We start from the raw sequence: 19,965 nt of genomic DNA, 5'->3' as shown, positions 1-19,965 counted from the left end.
GGAACCTGAAGGAGAAAACAGCCAGCAGTGCCACAAGAAGGTCAATGACAATCTCTGCTCTGCCCGGGTAAGTGCCACAATCGTCTCTCTGCTACCTGCCTATCTCTGCTATGACACCCACCTCCCACCATTGCTCACGTTCTGCCATTCTCATGATTGCATGCAGCATCTTCCCTCATTCACTATCACTTTCTCTCAACCTCCCACATCAGTAACTCTACATGGCCTCTGCATTACCTCCTCAATCTATTGGTACACCTCACCAGCCTCTGACCACCTGCACCAAGACTAACAGCCATGCCACCCAGTTTCACCTCACTCAACTCCACTCCTTCTGTCATTTCAGGAGAAGACAGCCTCCCAAAACGTAGAAAGGGCCCAGATGGGTAAAACAATACCTGGCATTCACCTCCTCAGCCTTTATGAGAAGAGAGTCCTGGCCCTTACAGGGAAAGACTGGATCTGCTCCTACAGGGATGCCAAGTCATCCATATCCTGCCAACTGAGTAAGTGCTACTCACCCCACTATCAGTCTCATTCATTGCACACCACTTCAAATCCACTGGCCATGACATCTTCTCTCTCTTCTGTCTTGCAAGTAGTGCTGTCATGTCCACCATCTCCATGAGAAATGCCCTGTACCAACAGAAGACACCTTCTCGACCTCTGACGGCAAGAGTACTGAGGCCTCAAGGAAACATCAGTGAGGCTGCCTCCTGTACCCTCCCCCTGACCAGTCAGATACTGATGCCTCAGTAGAAATATTAGCCTTTGAACGTTTGGGAGCACAAACTAGTGAGTACCTCACTGTCACAGCTCTGCAGCTGGCTAACAAAGAAATGCTTCAAGCCACAAACAAACGGAGGACAAGCCCCAGGCAAGAGAGGAACCTCTGCTGTTGACCATCCAGGACTTTGTCCACATGCACAGGGAGGAATGGGAGTGGCAGACAGCTGTGTGCCCCTCCGTTGTCCAGAAGCTGCAGCATTGCAGCAATTCATGCGACTATCTGACCGCCTCCTTGGGCAGGTTGGCGGCTGCCATGGAAAGCCATGCCCAGCACCATCAGGGTCTTCAAGAGACGTACAAACACCAGCACTCCATTGCCACAACTTTAGGACTGAATGGGGAATGGAAGCCCTGGCGAGCAGTCCAGGTGTCCCCTTCCTCACAGGGCAGTGCCAAGAGGCACCGAGTGAGGGGTGAACCCACATACAGGCCCCTCAGACCTCTCCTCTTGGGACACTCCGGGGGGTGGGGGGGGATCCATGCCCTCCACCTCCAATTGCCTACTCAATATCTGAAAGTTTAAATTGAAGAGGGTTTGCTTGCTTCAGGAAAGAAGATGTCAACATGTCTGGGCATCAGACACATATACCACAGAATAAAAACCAAAAGAACTGCAGATGCTGTAAATCGAGAACAAAAACAAAGTTTTGGGAAGGGTCACCGGACCCGAAACGTTAACTCTGTTTTCTCCTTCACAGATGCTGCCAGACTGCTGAGCTTTTCCAGCAACTTTGTTTTTGTTCTACATATACCACAGAGTTACCCAGGCAAACATCCAGGGACAACGGACTCCACTGCAAAGCAGCCTCCTTCCATCTTAACTGCAGAACCAGGGACCACACTGAAATATAGTGGAAGGGAAAGGAGGAAGAAAATCAATTGAAGACTTTGGTGGCTCGAATGGCAATGCACTGTATATGAATTCTCATACTGGTATAAATTTCACCGATTTGTCCCTTGATGTCTTTGTTTGAGTCTCGATGTAGCCATGAATGTAACTGTGACAGCATGATGCCTAATTTCACGTCTATGCAGGATGTACCATGGATCAATGTCTGTGTTGAGAGACCGCAAGCAGGATGAAAAATGTGTATACAGAGCAATGGGTCCTGTTGAAATCACTGTCCCTTGTCCTATGACATCCCTACTATTCCTGGCCGCTGTGTCCAAAGATGTTGGTTTGATTCAGGTTGTCAATGTCGTCTGGAGCAGGGTGGCACTTCACAAACAGGGAACCATTGCATTAGGATGACAATTGATTAGGCACTCCACAGGTTGGTGTCTTGTACAGTGTATGGGTCTCTACGTCATGTTGTTTCCTTTTATCGGTCCTCATGTCAGTGTGTCCTGCAGCTTCCTCTAACACAGGTCCAGATACTTGCCCCACACACTCTGGGTGCAGATGCAGCCATTTCCATTCCCATTTTGAACTTTTAATTTCCAGCACAATGGCAGGTAAATGCTCTTCAGTCAGTGGTTCCAAGCCCCACTTCTACAGCTTGACGAAGGCCTGAATATCCAGATCCATTGTCTGATAGCCCTTTCCATAAATCCCATGGGCTTTGAACCTCACCTGGGCCCTATCCAACCTGTCTACATAAGCCTTCACCTGTCCACGTTTGACCTCCATCTCCTGGTATATGAAGTGACCATGCCAAGTGTGGTCATATACCGAACTTCCCCTTGGGGTCAGGGTGCTCCTGACTATGGAAAAACTCCCTCTCACATGATCCTCTTCCCAGCCAGGCTTTCCGTATTTCCCTTTACAAATACTGTTGCAGCCCTTCACAATTTTAATTCCCCTTTTGCCCAGCCTGTAGCCCCCAATCACAAAGAATTGGTTCCTGAGTCTGCTTCCCATGGTAGCAGACCCCATTTAGTCCACCAACACTTGCCCCTCCACTATCTCCTGGTTTCACTAGATTGACTCAATGGACTGACCGTGGCCCACCCCTTTAAGCAACCTAACTGGACAGGAAACACCCAGTCCCTTGAGTGATGCCTATATATTCACTCAGCACTGTTAGCCCTACACCCCTGATATGTAGCCATAGGACTGATCCGAACTTCATTGCTTTTGCTGCCTGACCTCCTGCTTACATTGTCCAGATGTGAGTTTGAAGTAGCATACTGCCTTACAGCAAGACATACGCCCCCTGGACTGAGGGTTGCTGACCAGCAAGGCAAACTGCCTCAGTACAAAAACAGAAGTTGCTGGAAAAACTCAGCAGGTCTGGCAGCATCTGTGAAGAAAAAAAGTCAGAGTTAACGTTTTGGGTCCGGTGACCCTTCCTCAAAACTGCCTCGGTGTCTGACTGCGATAATTGGCATAGCAAGGCATGGATGCCGCGAGCATGTAGGTAAGCGCTGGGTGAGTGAACGCTAAGAGGGCAAGTGAGCAACCTTGAGATGCAATATTGCCTAATGTGCAAGCTGGGTGCCTATCCTTGCAACAACCTCTCAATGATGGATGCCAAGAGCTGCATTCCCTGCCATCACTTCCTGTTCAGTAAATGCTAACTGCAACTGGCCAATCACTGGGACAATGTCCAGGGAGGTTGCAGTCAATTTCAGTTTTATGGGTGAAAGCACAGGATCCATGTCTGCTGGACACTTGGACATTGAAGCAGCAAATACTGCAGCACGCACTTCCAAGCTGCAATTTATTTTGCATCATTTCATTGTCCTTTTGCAATGCACATGTCATGAACATGTTTAGGGTTCAAATGTAGTCAAAGGTGGTTTGCACTACGCGACTGGTCTTTGTACATTGAACACTGGCATCTCAATAATGTAGAAGTTACAGCAATAATTTAGAAAGAGCTGGATGTTGGTCAGAAGTTGTCCATAAATGGTGAACCTTACAGGAATGCTGTGGGAGGTAGGGGGGATCATTTCATCATCAGTCATTTATGATGGACTCCACTCAAAGCGATGATAAGCTTCATGGTTGATGTGGGTCTAGAATGAGAAGGGGTTGGAGTGCAGCAGGCACTTCTTTTTAATGTAATGTGCTATTCACTCAGCCAGAACGGTAACATTCCCAAGTTGGGGCACCCCCTTTCTGAACCTGAATCAATGATGGAGATGAGACCTTCATTGCTGGGGTGTTGCGTGTCTCATTAACTGAAGAAATATATGCAGCCCTCAGCCACAGGGTATGACTAATCTCAAAGCTAAAAACATGCTTGGTTCCCAAAATAGCACACTTCTATCAAGAGTTTTGCACCGAAGCCCTGGTGGGATGGTAGTTTCTGCAGCTGCCTTCCCAACAAGGTGAAGGCGGGTGCAGGAGGACCTGGGCCAACAGTGAGCCCAAGTCACTGTGAAGGTCAAGGAGCACCCAGCCCAGGCAGGGGTAAAAGCACAGGGCCCCTCGGAATGCATGGGCTCTGTAATTTTTGGGGCTGAGCAAGGCGCAGTGTTGATGCAGCCTCTGTATTACCCGGGACATCGTGATGGAACTATATCGATTACCAGAATGGGTCCCTTCAGTGGGAGTGGGAGGTTAACCTATCCCAGTAGCTGTGAAGATGACAGCAGTTTTGAACTTCTTTAGACTGGCTCCTTCCAGGGATTGAGCAACAGGGCATCTGTCTGGGATCTAATGCACCAACAAATGCTTCATTTCACTTCACAATGACGAGGCCAGTGCTGCAACCTGGCACTGTGATTTAGAAACATAGCTGGCTTTCCTCAGGTGCAGGGTGCCATCGACTACACAAGTGGCACTGAAATAGCTGCATCACAACACTGTGGAATTCATCATTAGGAAGGGGTTCCAATCAATTAATGTGCAGGCGATCTGCAATTACTGTTGTCACTTTCTGCAAGTGTGTGTGCCCACTATCCTGGCAGCTGCCCCAATTCATACAGCCTGGAATGCTCTTGTATAACCGGTGTGTTTGAAGGTGCAGAGGTCTTACACGGCTGATTTTGGGGGTGGAGAGGACTACCCGCTGTGACCACAGCTAATGACACCATTGTACAATGCCCTGTCTGACGTGGAGCACAGATATAATGCTGCCCATGCTAAGGCTAAGGCCATGGTGAAGCCGACAAAAGGGCTGCTGAAGATGTCATTCAGTGTTTGGGCTGGTCCAGATGGGCCCTCCAGTATGGTCCAGACAGAGAGTGCTGCATCAACCTGCATGCCGTACTCTGCACAACTGGAGCAGGCGACAAGGTGATATGATAGACTCTGAGGACCTGGGGGAACAGGAACAGACTCCCAAGGAAGACGAGGACAAGGAAATCGAAGAGGAGGAGGCTCTCTTCTGCACGATAGAGCTGAGCTGTGTCAGACGCTACATGCCAGATAGGACCTGAGTGATATCCAGCTACAGTCGATGACAGCTAAGTGCAGCACGCAATCATGGGCTATAAGTTGTCACTGGTTGTCATTTGATTTGCATTGTGGGGGCAACCTGCCACCTCTATTTGTTTTGTTGTGTGTTTGCTTTTGGTGGCTGAAGATAAAAGCTCATGTTTGGACTTGTCCGATTATTTGGCTGCATCCGGCAATGAAGAGGTGTGGGTGACAGTGGGGTGGGGACAAAATAATGGTTCCATAGAGAGGGTGTTTGGATGAGATGTAGGGAAAGGCAACTAAACCATATGACCCTGATGGTTAAACAGTGATGATGGTGAGAGAAATGTTTTATATGTGAGTAATTGTCAGCCACGTTGGCAATGTGCTGTGAGCAATATGGCTTTGTGCCATTATGTTGCTGGTGAGGAGGCAAAGCCAGGTGCCAATGCTTTTCCAGGTGCACCATGGCCTTTAAAAGACGGCACAGGCACCAGGAATGCTGGTCTTTCAGTGGCTGTCTGCTGAGTGGCAACTTGCTTTGGTGAGTGATAGGATGGAGCTAGATTTGAGCGAAAGAGATGGCTACAGTGATAGGGCAGTTTATGAGGCAAGTTTGCTAAAATATGGTCAGAGATCATGCTTAGACTCACACTGAAAAACCCTCCATGAAACTTGAAAACAGTCACTTAGCCAAAAATAAAAACTACAATTCAGCCCAAAATCTTCAAATACAGTCCTGGGAACTTTCATATCAACATCAGTTGAGTTGGCAGATACAGCACTTGAAAGCAAGACAAACTAACTCATGAACAAAAGTGCCACCAATTGAGCCAAACTGACCCTCTAGCTACTGCGAGAGGGATAACCACATAAACAAAATGTCAGTTTCTACAAGAATGAATAAGGCTGCTCTTTGAGAACCCAAGAGTTCCAATCTACTTATTTCATGTGTGATTAAAACAACAAATGAGCTTTTTTCCTACTAAAGCAAGAAACAACTTCTACAGGATTTCCACAATCTGTCAAAGACACAAGGTACATTATCAGTTAACAAGGAGCAAGCCCACCATGACACTCACATTAAGCAATTGATAAAATATAAATAGACAGTATCTGATCTTCTTTGGGTGGTATCTAAAACCCACATCTGTTCCTGTTGGTGTGTTTGAATTACTAAACCTTACTGTAAACCATTTACTAAATGGACTACTGTACCTTGTATAAATATCTACAGTAGAGACACATACTTTGGCTGCTTCATGGTTAGAAATTGTTACTATTTCTATATAGGTCACATGGATAAAAAATATTGAGGAGCAGAATTTGTCTTTGACTATGTGGAAAATTAAAACCTCCCAAGAGCTTCATGATAAATGTATCACAGTGTACAGAGTTGATTCATGTGGATCAGAGAATTCCCAAGTTCAATTCATGCACCGAGGAAATCTCAGTCAAGGCACCTGTTTGGGTATTACATTAGGCTTAAATGATGCAAGGAGATTAATTTTAGTTTTTCTTGGCAAAATAACATCCACCTCCAACGTCTCCCCAGAGTCTTGTTCACAATTGCTATTCAGTGAGCCCCAGTAGAAAGCACACAGTTAGGTATCATGTTCTGTTGCAATATCTTTCTATTGTTGGTTGTCATGCCCAGGCTAAAAATGGTTAGGCTCATGCATGATGAATGACCAGTAGGCTGAGGGGAGACCTGGCAACGCTCTAGAACTGCACCATTAGAACAGTCAATGTAATTCAGGGCAGCAGCTGAGAGATGGGGGCAATAGGGTAAGAGAAAAAGTGAGCAGATGGTGTCCATCTAGTACAGTGGATCAAATCCAGCTTATGCTGATAGATTGAAAGTCTGACTGTGAAAGGTTTTTAATGGAATGAGTTTCACAAGGCTTTGAGCTACAATACAAAATGTTCCCAAAATAAGTACTAATTGGTGTTCGCAATCAAAGGTCAAGGGATGACTGGTACAGGAATTGAGAAAATTGTCACATTGTGCATCGAGGTTACTGTTTTGTGATTGGAAAGAGTAGAAGAAAGTTTACTTCTACATCTGTCTAAGCTATACCTGACCAGAAAATGCTTGATGTTGATGTGGACTGCAATTCATTGGAAGCACTCCACTTCTAATTTGAAGAACACAAAATAAGAAATAAAGCAGGGCATCTTTGTTCATCGAATATGTCCATCAACTGAAAGTGTATTTTATTTCAGACATTTCCTTTACCATTGGAGACTTTCATTCACTATCAGTACACACCATTAGTACAGGCATATAAGGAACACCAATCCCGAACCCAGACTTCCAAGGATTGGAAAATCATTGTTGGTACATGTTGAAACTTTTGATAAGCACAACTGATGGATGAGGTGCTCTGATAACAGTGCAGGGTTCCAAAATGACATCGTAAACAGCAGTAGCATCGTTCCTTGAATTGAAAACTAAGCAGAATTATGCAATTTGTTTCAATTTTTAATGCGATTCATTACATTAGGTTCAAGGTTTGTCTGGAAAAAAGGTTAAATTATGAAGATATTCCATTGTAGACTCATTTTTAAATGCATTCAGACATTAAACAAACATTGTAAGAATAAATCTGCAGTTAATTCTTGGCTCAGCAATCACTGCTTAAAAGAATTTTTACACTTTATAAAACTTCCTATGCTGGATACAATACTACATTTCCAGCCTGGGAATTCTTCCAACAGCCTTAGGATATTCCTTGTTCTAACAACCCAAGGTAAGCACAGGCTGTGTTCCAACAGGTGGAGACGCCACCACAGCTCGTGTGGACAGGTTATTAAAAAAAGGTTCCCCTCTAATCTTATTCAATTTACACCGCAAGTAAACTCAACCAAAATGGGTCTTAAGGTTACAAAGGTTTGTGTGTTCATGAAACAGCCATGGCAGAAAATCAATGCACTAGAAAAATAGTAAAATCTGCTGCAATGGGTGAAGCTTACAGGAGTTTACAATGAATTTAGTTTTTGACATGTCAAGGTGACGTCAGCAGTCAGTACCATCATTCCTACAAATCATCACCAAATGTCACTTGGGCTGAACTGCATGAAAGATGAATTTTATCAGAAATAACACAGCGGGAAAAGCCGGACAGACTTAGAGCTATCCAAAAAGCTATATCTGAAGAGTGAAGCAATCTTCTGAAAGATTATCTTAGCTTTTAAAAGTAACAAACACAAAATTTGCTGTGCTAACCACATCCAATTCTCATTTACTTAGCACGTCAATGATCAAAAGGTCTCCACAGCTCAGAGACATTCGGTGATCTCACTAACATGGGTTAATCAGGATGCTGTACACATTTTGCAAGGACTATTTTGAAGGAGGCAGACGACAGAACCATTGGAATTTTGGAAGTGTAAATATATGCACACTCAAACATGAGTAAATATAAATTCATTTTTAATTTGCTTTTTTTAACTTATACTTTGACAATGTAAAAATTAAACAGTACTTTATCTATTTTCCCGAACCTTTACATTTGGCTATGCAAATGGAAAACTGAGCCATTAAAGACTTTTGAACAGTTATGAGTCAATCACCAATTTATTCCAGGTGGAATTCAACTGTAGAAAATTCTTTGTACTGAAGAACAACAGTTAAAAACTGTTTGTCACTTACTCTGTACGGGTAACTCAACAGGTTTTACTGCTGATTACTGTTCTCTGAAAGAGATCAGAACTTAGAATATACAAATTTGCAAAATGCCTCTTCTTACTCAGGCGGCTCAGAAAATTTGGCATGTCCACAAGGTCCCTCACCAACTTTTACAGATGCACCATTGAAAGCATACTCTCCAGGTGCATAATGGCCTGGTGTGGCAACTGCTCTGCCCAAGACTCTAAGAAACTACAGAAGGTGGTGTGCGCAACCCGGACTATCACAGAAGCCAACGTTTCATCCATGGATTCCATTTACACGGCCCGTTGCCACTGAAAGGCAGGCAACATCATCAAGGACCCATCACACCCTGGTAATGACCTCCTACAGCCTCTTCCATCAGTCAGAAGATACAGAAGCTTGAACACACGCATCACTCTATGATCTATACGTCCTTGCTTAACATGGTCTGCCTGTACTGCTCGTAAACAAAGCTTTTCACTGTACTTAGGTACATGTGATAATAAATCAACCAATGAATCAATCACTTAGTTGGAACTGTACACAGCAATAGCTTCTACAAGCAGTAAATTTCAGACAAAATAAACTACGTTAAAGGCAGTGATTTTGCGACAGTGTAAAATTGTGCAAGAACCAGTTAAAGTCTTCTAACTGTTCTTGTCATTTGGTACGAGCTCTCTGGTATTATTACCATCCAACAATTCTCAAAAACAAATTCTTTGGGATCCACATTAAAGGCATACACAAATTTATAAACAAAAACAGAAATTGGGGAAACTCAGCAGGTCAGCCAGCATTTGTGAAGAAAAAGAAGAGTAACCGTTTTTGGATTCAGTGGCCCTGCTTCAAAATGAGCTCTGAAGAAGGGTCATTGGACCCGTTTTCTCTCCACAGATGCTGCCAAATCTCTCCAGCATTTTCTATTTTTGTTCCAGATTTTCAGCATCCACAGGTATTTGGTTTTTTTCCCCCCACAAAACCTGTTTCAATGACAATTTAAGGGCTTGTTACAGTTGATGCTGTTATTCACCATCGTAAATGTATTGTTTTAACTCAAACTAGCCAGCTACAGCCACCGAATAGCTCAAGTGAGATGGTGAGCAGGCAAACTGATGCCAGGTCTCGGAGACTAACAGTTAAGAAAACAACCATTAAGAGTTGATGTTTGCACACTATTTGATTCCCTCCCTGACTTTGCCCTTGGAGGAAGCACCCCACTGTGCTGAGCAAACCCTGCTGCTTGCTGCTACTGATATGGTTGCACTGTGATCAGCAAACATGTCCTTTGAGGAAATTCTGTTAAAATTACTACTCTCACCCAGCAGCATAAAGAGAATCACACTGTGCCACGGTACTGCATTTTCCTAAAATACACAGGAACCACCAACAGGCTAACACAATCTTCAATCCAAACTAGACATGATAAAAAATACAAATCACATTAATTATTTTTAAAATGGTGAATTTTGTCTCTTTTCAAGCAAGGTACAGAATTCGGTAGAGACAAATGTCAGCGGTTACTTTTACTGAGAGCAGTGTAAATCAAGTTGAAGGGCTATAGTTCACCCATGTGAGATCGCCTGAATAAAGTCGTTTGAAGCCCTCTAAGTCAGCTTTGTGGCCTCTAACCAGTTTGTCCCAGGGGGCCTAATTCTGATCAGTGAGCAGCCTGCTCTGACACACTCATCTCAGGTGACCAGGTTTCCTGCAATTTTTCCGGCCTGGTCTCTAAAAAGTATTCATTAAAGAGATCTTATTCCATGCACACTGAAGAAAATATTGTCTTGTATCGTCTTAATGGGGAATAATTATAAGGTACGTATTCACAATAGGGTACACCAGAGGCAAGAAAAAAATACACACACAGGGAATGGAACAAAGAGACCCATAATTATCAGCCTATTTTTCCCAATATAATAGACAGAAGCATTTGGTTACATGCAAGGATTAAAAGTCACCTTTTTTTTCCTTTATTCTTATTGTTACACTGTGTTGTTCAGGTGTTGTATTGGCTTCAGTTACATGCAAAGACTGATCTCCAACAGAAATAAACAAAATGGAAACTGAAAGTCAAGGACTTAGGACTGAATCTTGTGGTTAACACCTTTACTTAATTCTAGGTTTACACCTGTCCCTTTGTAAATTTGTACAGCAGGTTCTCAGCACCTAACTTTTTCTCCAAATATTTCCATAACTATTGTATTACACTGCCAAACGGTCACAATTGTTGCTAGTGCAAGACTATTTGCTGCTGAAAAGAATATCTGATCCCAGTCAGACTAAGTTAGAGAATACTTCCACACAGTCACTTGTGGTTGTTTTTGTTCTGTTGCACCTCTGCCTGGTGCAGTTCTAGTTTAGTCTGCTTCTAAACCCCATACAGCCTTTCACTGTTTCTCACTTTAATTGAACTTAAAGAATTCTAACAACCATGTGATGAGGAAACAGTCCATCAAAGTGTGATTGCAATAGCCTTTGTACGTCTCATCAGTTTGAGATTATTGACGGAGTGATACGTAGTTTAGAATTTGATAATCTTATATTACAATATTGTAGTATCTTCACATTGCACAAGGAAGATAATGACCCAAGAAATAGTGGCTTAGTGGTACAATGCAGCAGCCAGTTCAAACCAAAACAAGCAGTTTGCAAAAGGTCCTGGCAGTGTCTTGAAAAGTGAAAGAAAGTAAGTGTTGGCCCTCCAGAGAGTGAGAAGGGGAGGCTCATAGTAGTTAATAACGAAATGGCAGATGACATGAACAAATATTTTATTTTTGCCCTAACTATAGAGAATACAAACCAAAAAAGACAGAAGTAGCTCTAAATCAAAAGTTGAAAAGGACAGAGGAACTTGGTGAAATTACTATCACTAGGGAAGTGATAATGAGCAAACTGATGGAACTGTAGGCTGACATGTCCCTGGTTCCTCTGGGTTTCACACGAGGATCACAAAAGAGTCAACCAGTGAGGTAGTAGATGTGTTAGCATTAACTCTTCTAAAATTCACTAGATTCTGGAATGTTCCTTCAGACTGGAAAGTAGCAAACGTAAGTCATCTGTTCAAGAATAAAGGAAGGCAGAAAACAAGGAACTGCCAGCTAGGTAGCTTGACATTTTTCACAAACAAGTTTTTAAAATTGATCTTTAAGAAGGTTATAGCTGGGTAATTAGAAAATCTGAGGGAAATCAAGATGAAACAGCATGTGAAAAGAAAATTATATTTAGCCAATTTGTTGGAGTTCTCTGAAAGAATAAAATGCACTGAGGATAAATGGGTACCTATAGACATACTTGACAGCTACCACATAAAAGGTTATTGCGCAACGTAGGAGCTCATTGCAAGGAGGGTAACACACGAGCATTAACAGAAGATTGGTTGGCTGGCAGAAAACAGAGGGTATATATCAATAGATCTTCGTCTGATTGGCAGGATGTAATAAATTGAGTCCCGCCAGGGATCTGTACTGGGGCCTGATCTTTTTACAATTTGCATCATTGACTTAGATGAGTAAAAGGGCAGTGGGTACATTTATAGACGACAGAAAGATAGGACAGAAGGTTGTGAAGAAGACTCAGGGAGGATTTCAACAGATGAGGTTGGTTGAGTGGACAAAAATCTGCCAGTTAGAGTATAATGTGGGAAAATGTGAAATTGTTCATTCTGGGGAGAAGAATATAGAAGCAAATTATTTCTTAAGTAGAGAATGACTGCAGAATTCTGATGTACAGCAGAATCTCAGTATTTTAGTGCATGAGTCACTAAAAATAAATAGGCAGGTACAGCAAGTAATTAAGAAGGCTAATGAAATGCTATCCTCTATTAAGAAAGGAACTGAATATTAAATACGGATATTATGCTTTAGGGTTATACGGGTCATGGGTAGGACCACATCTTGAATACTGTGTGCAGTTTTGGTCTCCTTATTTAAGGAAGGAAATAAATGCACTGGAGGTGATTTAGAGGTGGGTTACCATACTGATATTTGGAATAAACTGATAGCTTTATGAGGAAAGGTTGGGCAGGATGGGTTTGGTTTCACTGTTTAGAATTAGAGCTTAAAGAAGTGGGGAGTAGCCTGATTGAAGTGTATAAGATCCTGACAAGTTGAATGGGAAAATGATGTTTCCTCTTGTGGATGAGTCCAGAATTCTCAGGCACAGCTTGAAAAAATTAGGATCACCCTTTTCGGGCAGAAGGTTGGAACTCACTGTTTCCAAAGGCAGCTGAGGTGGAGTCTTTGAATATTTTTAAAGGAAGTAAATGTATTTTTGTTGGACAAGAGAATTAAAGGCTATCGGGGTAGTTAAGAATGTGGAATTTGATAAACACACAGATTGGTCATGACATTATTGAACGGTGGAGCAGGTTCAAGATGCCAAATGGTCTTCTTTTGCTACCAACTTGTATATTTGTAATCTGAACGTACTGGGAGAACATCTCTAATTGTATAGTAAAAAGAAGGCTCGTCTGAAGACTGAGATGTATTGAAGTTGTATTGAAAACATGTAGTAGGTCATAAAGAAGTACAGGTGACTATTTGTGGAACAAAAACAGCAGTTGTTGGAAAAGCTCAGCAGGTCTTGCAGCATCTGCGAAGAAAAATCAGAGTTAACGTTTCGGGTCTGGACCCGAAACGTTAACTCTGATTTTTCTTCACAGGTTCTGCCAGACATGCTGAGCTTTTCCAGCAACTTCAGTTTTCAATCCTGATCTACAGCATCCGCAGTTCTTTCAGTTTTTATTGACTATTTGTGGTGTTGTGCTTTCCCTGAGGCAGATAAGGTGTCTTACACGGCTGGGTTTTTTTGAACCTGAAATTTCTGTGAGATTGAACATATTTGTTTGCTGGCCAATGCAAACTGGACAGAGTTCAACTTTAAAAGATAGAAAAGTGAATTAAAATGGTCCATTTTCAACAAAAATAATGCCACTGTATAACACAAGTTACCAAAGAAAGACTCAAAGGGTATACCTTATGTTAAACTGAACATCTATGCACAATATTAAACTTCCAACCACAAGACAAATTATGGTCTAATGAAAGAGGCAAACACAATACTGAAAATTAGAAAAGGAACCACCAAAGCCGATACACTGCAGAGGAACTCCATTAGAACTCACAATCTTGGGAGGAGCTACCTGTAAAAGCTCCAGGAACACAAAGGACTTGGAAATGATTAAATATGTTTGAAACACAAACAAAATGTTTGCTTCAGAAAGCAACAGGCTATATAACTGCAACCATATATATCCTGGACATATATAGCATTTGGCATATTTCACTTCTTAAGGAGTTTATGAAAAGGAGCTCACATATGTACTACTATGCCGTTAATTAGCAATTTGCTGCTAATTGAATAAAGTTGTCTTATCTATTCTGTACAACTTCTGAATGTAAGTACATAAAGTCATTCCATTGTTTTACAAAGTATGTTGATGCACTGCTGCCCTCTCCCACTTTATGCCACTTGGGAAATTCAAAACTGTTTTAGTTGTTTTATCCCAAAGACAGCTGCAGAAAAGTTGAACACCAAATCTGGTTACTGTTACGTTACAAGCAGACCATTGCCAGATTAGAAGCCAATGAGGCCATAAAGCTCTTTTCTTGAATCCCTAGAAGTAGATATGAAGGACATATTGGTTGCTGGATCCGACATTTGAAACAATGCTGCCAATCTCTATTTATGTCAGGAAAAATCCGAAAACCGATTGTTAAATTGATCCTTTTCACACATTCAAGAAGATCATTTCGAAAGTCAGACAAATTTATTGGTTCTAATTTGACACTTTGCTAAATAATCGGGCTGCAAAAAGAGTCATGGGAGGCAAACAGCATTTAGACACCAAAGAAATATCATTAGTCAATTGAATCAATCCTATGTAGAGTATTTTTCAAAAACGCTCTTTTTACAATTGACTGAACAATTAATTGCAACAGTTCCACTAAGGCATGGAAATTCATTTTAACTTTTCTTTACCCTGGCTATGCCAGCTTCTATTGCTATCCTAGCTGCCCTGAAGAAAGTTACTATGTTGTTGAATCACTGCAGTCCATGTGGTGCAGGTACAGCCACAGTACTAATGGGCAGAACTTTGACCCAGTAGCAAAGAAACAATGATGACATATTTCCTCATCAGGATAGTGTTTGATTTGAAAAGGAACTTGCAGATGGTGTTCCCACATGCCACGACCTTTGTCCTTATAGGTGGATAAATGTGGATTTGAGGTGCTGTAAAGAAAGCCTCAGTGTTTGATACATGGCATCAGTGATGTTGTGAGCAAATATACATGGTGGTGGACTGGGTGCCAATCAAATGGGTTGCTTTCTTTAGGATGACATTGAGATTCTTCAATATGGTTGAAGCTACACTACTCTAGGCAAGTGGAGAGTACTCCATCACACTCCTCACTTGTACCTTGTAGGCTCTGAAAAGTCAACAAGTCACCACTCATTGCAGAATACTCAGCACTTGATTTGTTCTTGTATCCACGAAACTTATGTGTTACTTGGATTTGTGTATTTTTTTTGAAACCTCCAATGAGGTTTCTGGTTAGTAATGACCAAAGAAGTTGATGGTGGGGGGGTTTCTTAATAGCGCTGAATGTCAAGGATGTTTAGGTATTTTTTCTTATTGGAAATGGTCATTGTCAAAGGGTCATAGAGTCATATAGCATGGAAACAGACTCTTCAGTCCAACTCGTCCACACCAACCAGACATCCCAATGTGACCTAGTCCCATTTGCCAGCATTTGGGCCGTATCTCTTGAAACCCTTCCTATTTATATACTCATCCAGATGCCTGTAAAATGTTGCAATTGTACCCACCTTCACTATTTCCTCTGGTGGCTCGTTCCATACATGCACCAATTCTGCATGAAAAAAATTACCCCCAAGTCCTTTTTAAATCTTTCCTCTCTCATGTTAAACCTATGCCCTCTAGTTTCGGAATCCCCCACCCGAGGAAAAGATCTTGGATATTCACCCTATCCATGCCCCTCAAGATTATATAAACCTCTTTATGGTCACCCCTCAGCCTCCATTGCTCCAGGTAAAAAGCCCCAGCCTATTCAGCCTCTCCCTATAGCTCAAACCCTCCAACACTGGCAACAAGCTTGTAAATCTTTTCTGCGCCCTTTCAAGTTTAACAACATTCTTCCTATAGAAGGGCGACCGGAATTGTATGCAATATTCTAAATGTGGCCTCACCAATGTACTGTACAGTTGCAACATGACATCCCAACTTGTACACTCAATGTTCTGACTAATGAAGGCAAATGTACCAAATGCTTTTTTGACCACCCTGTCTACCTACAGCTCTACTTTCAAGGAACTAAGCACCTGCACCCCGAGGTCTTTTTGCTCAGCAGCGTTCCCCAGGACCCGACCATTATTTATATTGGAGACCACTACTGCTTGCCAATTGCCAGCCCAAATCTTGCCACACATGGACATAGACCAGTTCAGTACCTGAGGAGATGAAAGTAGAACTGAACAGTTGGAAATCACACCAACTATGAGCTAACAATGGAGAAAAGGTCATTGATGAAACAGTTGAAGGTGACTGGGTCTAAGAGAATACTCTGCATAATTTATGTAATTATGTCCCATGGCTGAGATGATTGGCCCTCAACAATCACAACTAATTCCCTTGTGTGCTAGGTATGCCTCCGGCAATGGACACTTTTCCCTATATTCTTCTTGATTTCAATTTTACTTAGGCACCTCAACACTGCACACAGTTAAAGCCTGTCTTGATGCTGACGGCAGTCATGCTGAATCCTGAAAAGGGTTCATAAAGGGTTTATAAGGATGATGCTGGTATTGGAGGGCTGGAGCTGTAGGGCTTTTTTCCCTGGAATGTCAGAGCCTGAAGGGTGACCTTATAGAGGTTTATAAATCATGAGGGGCATGGATAGGGTGAATAGCCAAGATCTTTTTCCCAAGGTACAGGAGTCCAAACGTAGAGGGCAAATGTTTAAGGTGAGAGAGAAACGATTTAAAAGAGATCTGAAGAGTAAGTTTTTCACGCGGAGGGTGGTGCATGTAAGGAATGAGCTGCCAGAGGAAGTGGTGGAGATGGATACAATTACAACATTTAAAAGGCATCTGGATGGGTACATGAATAGGAAGGGTTTAGAGGGATATGGGCCAAATGCTGGCAAATGGGACTAGATCAGTTTAGGATATCTGGTTGGTGTGGATGAGTTGGACCTTTGGTCTCTTTCCGTGCTGTATAATTCTATGACTCTAATTTGTCTCTTTTCTCCATGTTTGGCCCAAGATCACTTTGTTGACTTGTCCTCTGTTGACTGTTTGTAATAGAAGTTCAAACTGTACATCGGTATAAATGTATGCCCTTGATGAGGAAGTTCCACTTCACAGACGATCAATGATGTCTTCAAACACTTAGGCAGGGCTTCCCCAACCATGGACTGTGGGGTAAGAGACAAAACTTTGAACTTATGAGTTCTGAGGCAGTAACGTGTGCCAAGGAGATTTCTGAATACTGCAAATAACTTTAAATTCTTGTGAAAATTTCATTTGTGAATGTGCCCTAATGAGATTCAATTTGATTGCTGCTGCTGTGAAAAGATAGAATATTTTTGTGCAAGAACTAGCTCGGCATCAACTTTCCCCATATACTATCCCTAGTTACACTCCACCAGTCTGTATCCCCTCTGCCCGCCACCCAGACCATCAACATCTGAACGTCCATCCACCCAATTTCACGGACATTTTACAGCCTTCATACTCCCCTGATTTTCACCCTGAGGTCACACAATTTCTAAAAGGCATTAAAAAGCAGACACACAAGGAAAAAGTTTAGGAAACACTAATTAGCTGATGATTGAGAGGAAGCTGCTGGGGTAGTAACTGGTCAGATTGTGTACATCCTGTTTTTTGTGGATGAACATACGTGGGCAATCTTCCACATTGTTGGGTAGGTGCCAGTGTCACAGCTGTACTGGAGCCACTTGGCCAGTGGCATGGTTATTTTTGAAACACACGTCTTCAACACTGCAGCCACAATGTTATCATGGACCAAAGCAGCCTCCTGCATGCACTGAGCTGTTTCTTTAGGCTGCCTAGACTGAGGGGCCTGAAGGGCAAACAGTGATAGATAATCCACTTGGATCTTTTGACTGAAATTATTGCAAATGGGCTGTGTTTTGCCAGTTGCCAGGATCCCCAACATTGAACATGAGATGTTCATGGAGCCTCCATGATTTCTTTGCAATAAAATGTCCAGTCCGCAAAATTAGATTTAAATACAATTTCACCCTCCCTGTGAAAAGATGGTTTGAGTCTTTTAATGGGAGTATTCTTTCCTCAGTGAAATCACAGCGAATATTTACTACTAATTTACAATGGTTAGGGATAGTACACTTTAATGAAGGTTATAGGTGATGAGATCATGTATAAAGATGGATCATTACTGTCATATACTGTATTTAACTAGAGATTAATCCAATCATGTGTTTTTTAAAATGAAGCATGCTGCAGTTACAAAGGAAAGACACTGCATATGAACTCTGAAGTTGCAACTACAGAAAGAAAAGAGATCTAAAAATCTTTGCTTGTCATCGGCAAGAAGGGACTTCACAGATTATCACAACCATTCTTGCCAATCACAAAGATCCAGGAACGATCTGGAAGATTTTTGAAGATCAGTTCAAGCTAAGAATTAGCTTCAGGATTAACAGGATCTAATGATTAGATTGACAGAAAGATGCTGCAGCAGAGCCACGAGTGTGACTTCTCCAAAAAGAACTGCCTGAGAGGCTCATTGAGTCAGTCATCACCTCTACACCAATTAAAGCATTTCGGAAGGAGCTTTTGGGCAGAACAAAGGGCCAAGCTATTGCTGCATTACTTGAGAATGGATGCAAGTATGAAGCAATAACGGTAGGCCAACAACAACTACATGCGTTAGATGCATTAATCACTATTGCTACCATCAGTAAATCAGACCATAACAACAAAAAGAGTAACAGATGTGGTTTGTTGCACCTACCTAAAAGCTTTCCAGCCTTTCTTGATATCTGTAAAGCATGTGGCACGAGGGACATGGGGTACACATGCGCAGGAACTCTGGTTCCATTAATAGCATATGTCCTGAAAAGGTAGGACAGCACATATTAAAAGCTAAAATCGACATGGGAGTTAGTGCCAACTTATTTCCACTACGCATCTTGAATGATATGTACCTCAGCAAGTGATGGTCCATGGTACAGCCTACCGCCTCCATTTCACAGTGTATAACAGATCACCAATTCCATATATTGGCACAGTCCCAATCAACAGCAGTGGGACTGGCTTCCCCAAGTCTTCTACCTGGTAGATACAAATGGCCCAGCAGGAGCACAACTGCAAATATATATTGTCACAATTCATCAGGTTCAAACCACACCCACTGTGGCTGAACAGATCATGTAACATATCAAATCAGTACCCCAATGGATTTTTTTTTAATCATTCACGGGACAAGGGCTTTGCTGGCTCAGACAGAATGTATTGCCCAACCTTAGTGCCCAGAGGGCAATTAGCAGTCATCCACATTGCTGTGGGTCAGGAGTCACATGTAGCCAGACCAGGTAAGGATGGCAGTTTCCTTCCCTAAAGGACATTAGTGAACCAATTGGGTTTTCTCAACAATTAGCAATGGTTTCATGGTCATCATTCAAGTCTTAATTCCAGATTTTTCTTGAATTCAAATTCCACTACCTGCCAGGATTCAAACCCAAGTCCCCAGAAAATTACCTGGGTCTCTGGATTAACAGTTCAGCGATAATACCATTAGGCCATTGCCTCCCCTGGATTTGATGTGATCGGACATTTTATGGGTGGTTCAGTCTTGCATCGTAAGGATGATACAACCCTATTTATTGTTCCTTCAAATAAGTTCAGTGTGCACATTTCGGAGAAACTTTGAAGGGAACTGTGTAAGTTAGGGATAAATCATATAATTGGTGAGGTCAAACATCAAACAGGTTGGCATAGCTCCATCATCTGTAATTAAAATAAAACTGGCAATATAAGCAAATGCCTAGATCCAAGGCACCTCAAACTGTCATTCAAAACACGTTCACACCAAATACTGGAATAATTACTACAACAAGATTTTTTTTCACAGCTGGATGCAAATCATTGATACTGGTTTGTCCAATCAGCAGGAGAACCCCAAGACTTCATGACATTTAGGATGACA

At 42.2% G+C, this 19,965-nt stretch overlaps 1 protein-coding gene across 2 annotated transcripts in view; it reads right to left on the bottom strand.

Moving 5' to 3' along the window:
* Positions 1–19,965, bottom strand: part of zfhx3b (zinc finger homeobox 3b) — a 479,371-nt gene that overhangs the window by 389,798 nt on the left and 69,608 nt on the right. Inside the window, exon 2 of one of the 2 annotated variants that reach the window (XM_048605818.1) lies at positions 18,772–18,872. The exons of the other annotated variant lie outside the window; for it this stretch is intronic. The gene's annotated coding sequence lies outside the window, so the exon portion shown is untranslated. The remainder of the gene's footprint in view (positions 1–18,771; positions 18,873–19,965) is intronic. 2 annotated transcript variants of the gene reach the window in all.

This window comes from Rhincodon typus, chromosome 15 (genome assembly GCF_021869965.1).
Source record: "Rhincodon typus isolate 14 chromosome 15, sRhiTyp1.1, whole genome shotgun sequence".
Lineage (NCBI taxonomy): Eukaryota > Metazoa > Chordata > Chondrichthyes > Orectolobiformes > Rhincodontidae > Rhincodon > Rhincodon typus.
Note: the sequence above shows the minus strand (reverse complement) of the source record. Positions and strands in the feature narration are given on the sequence as shown.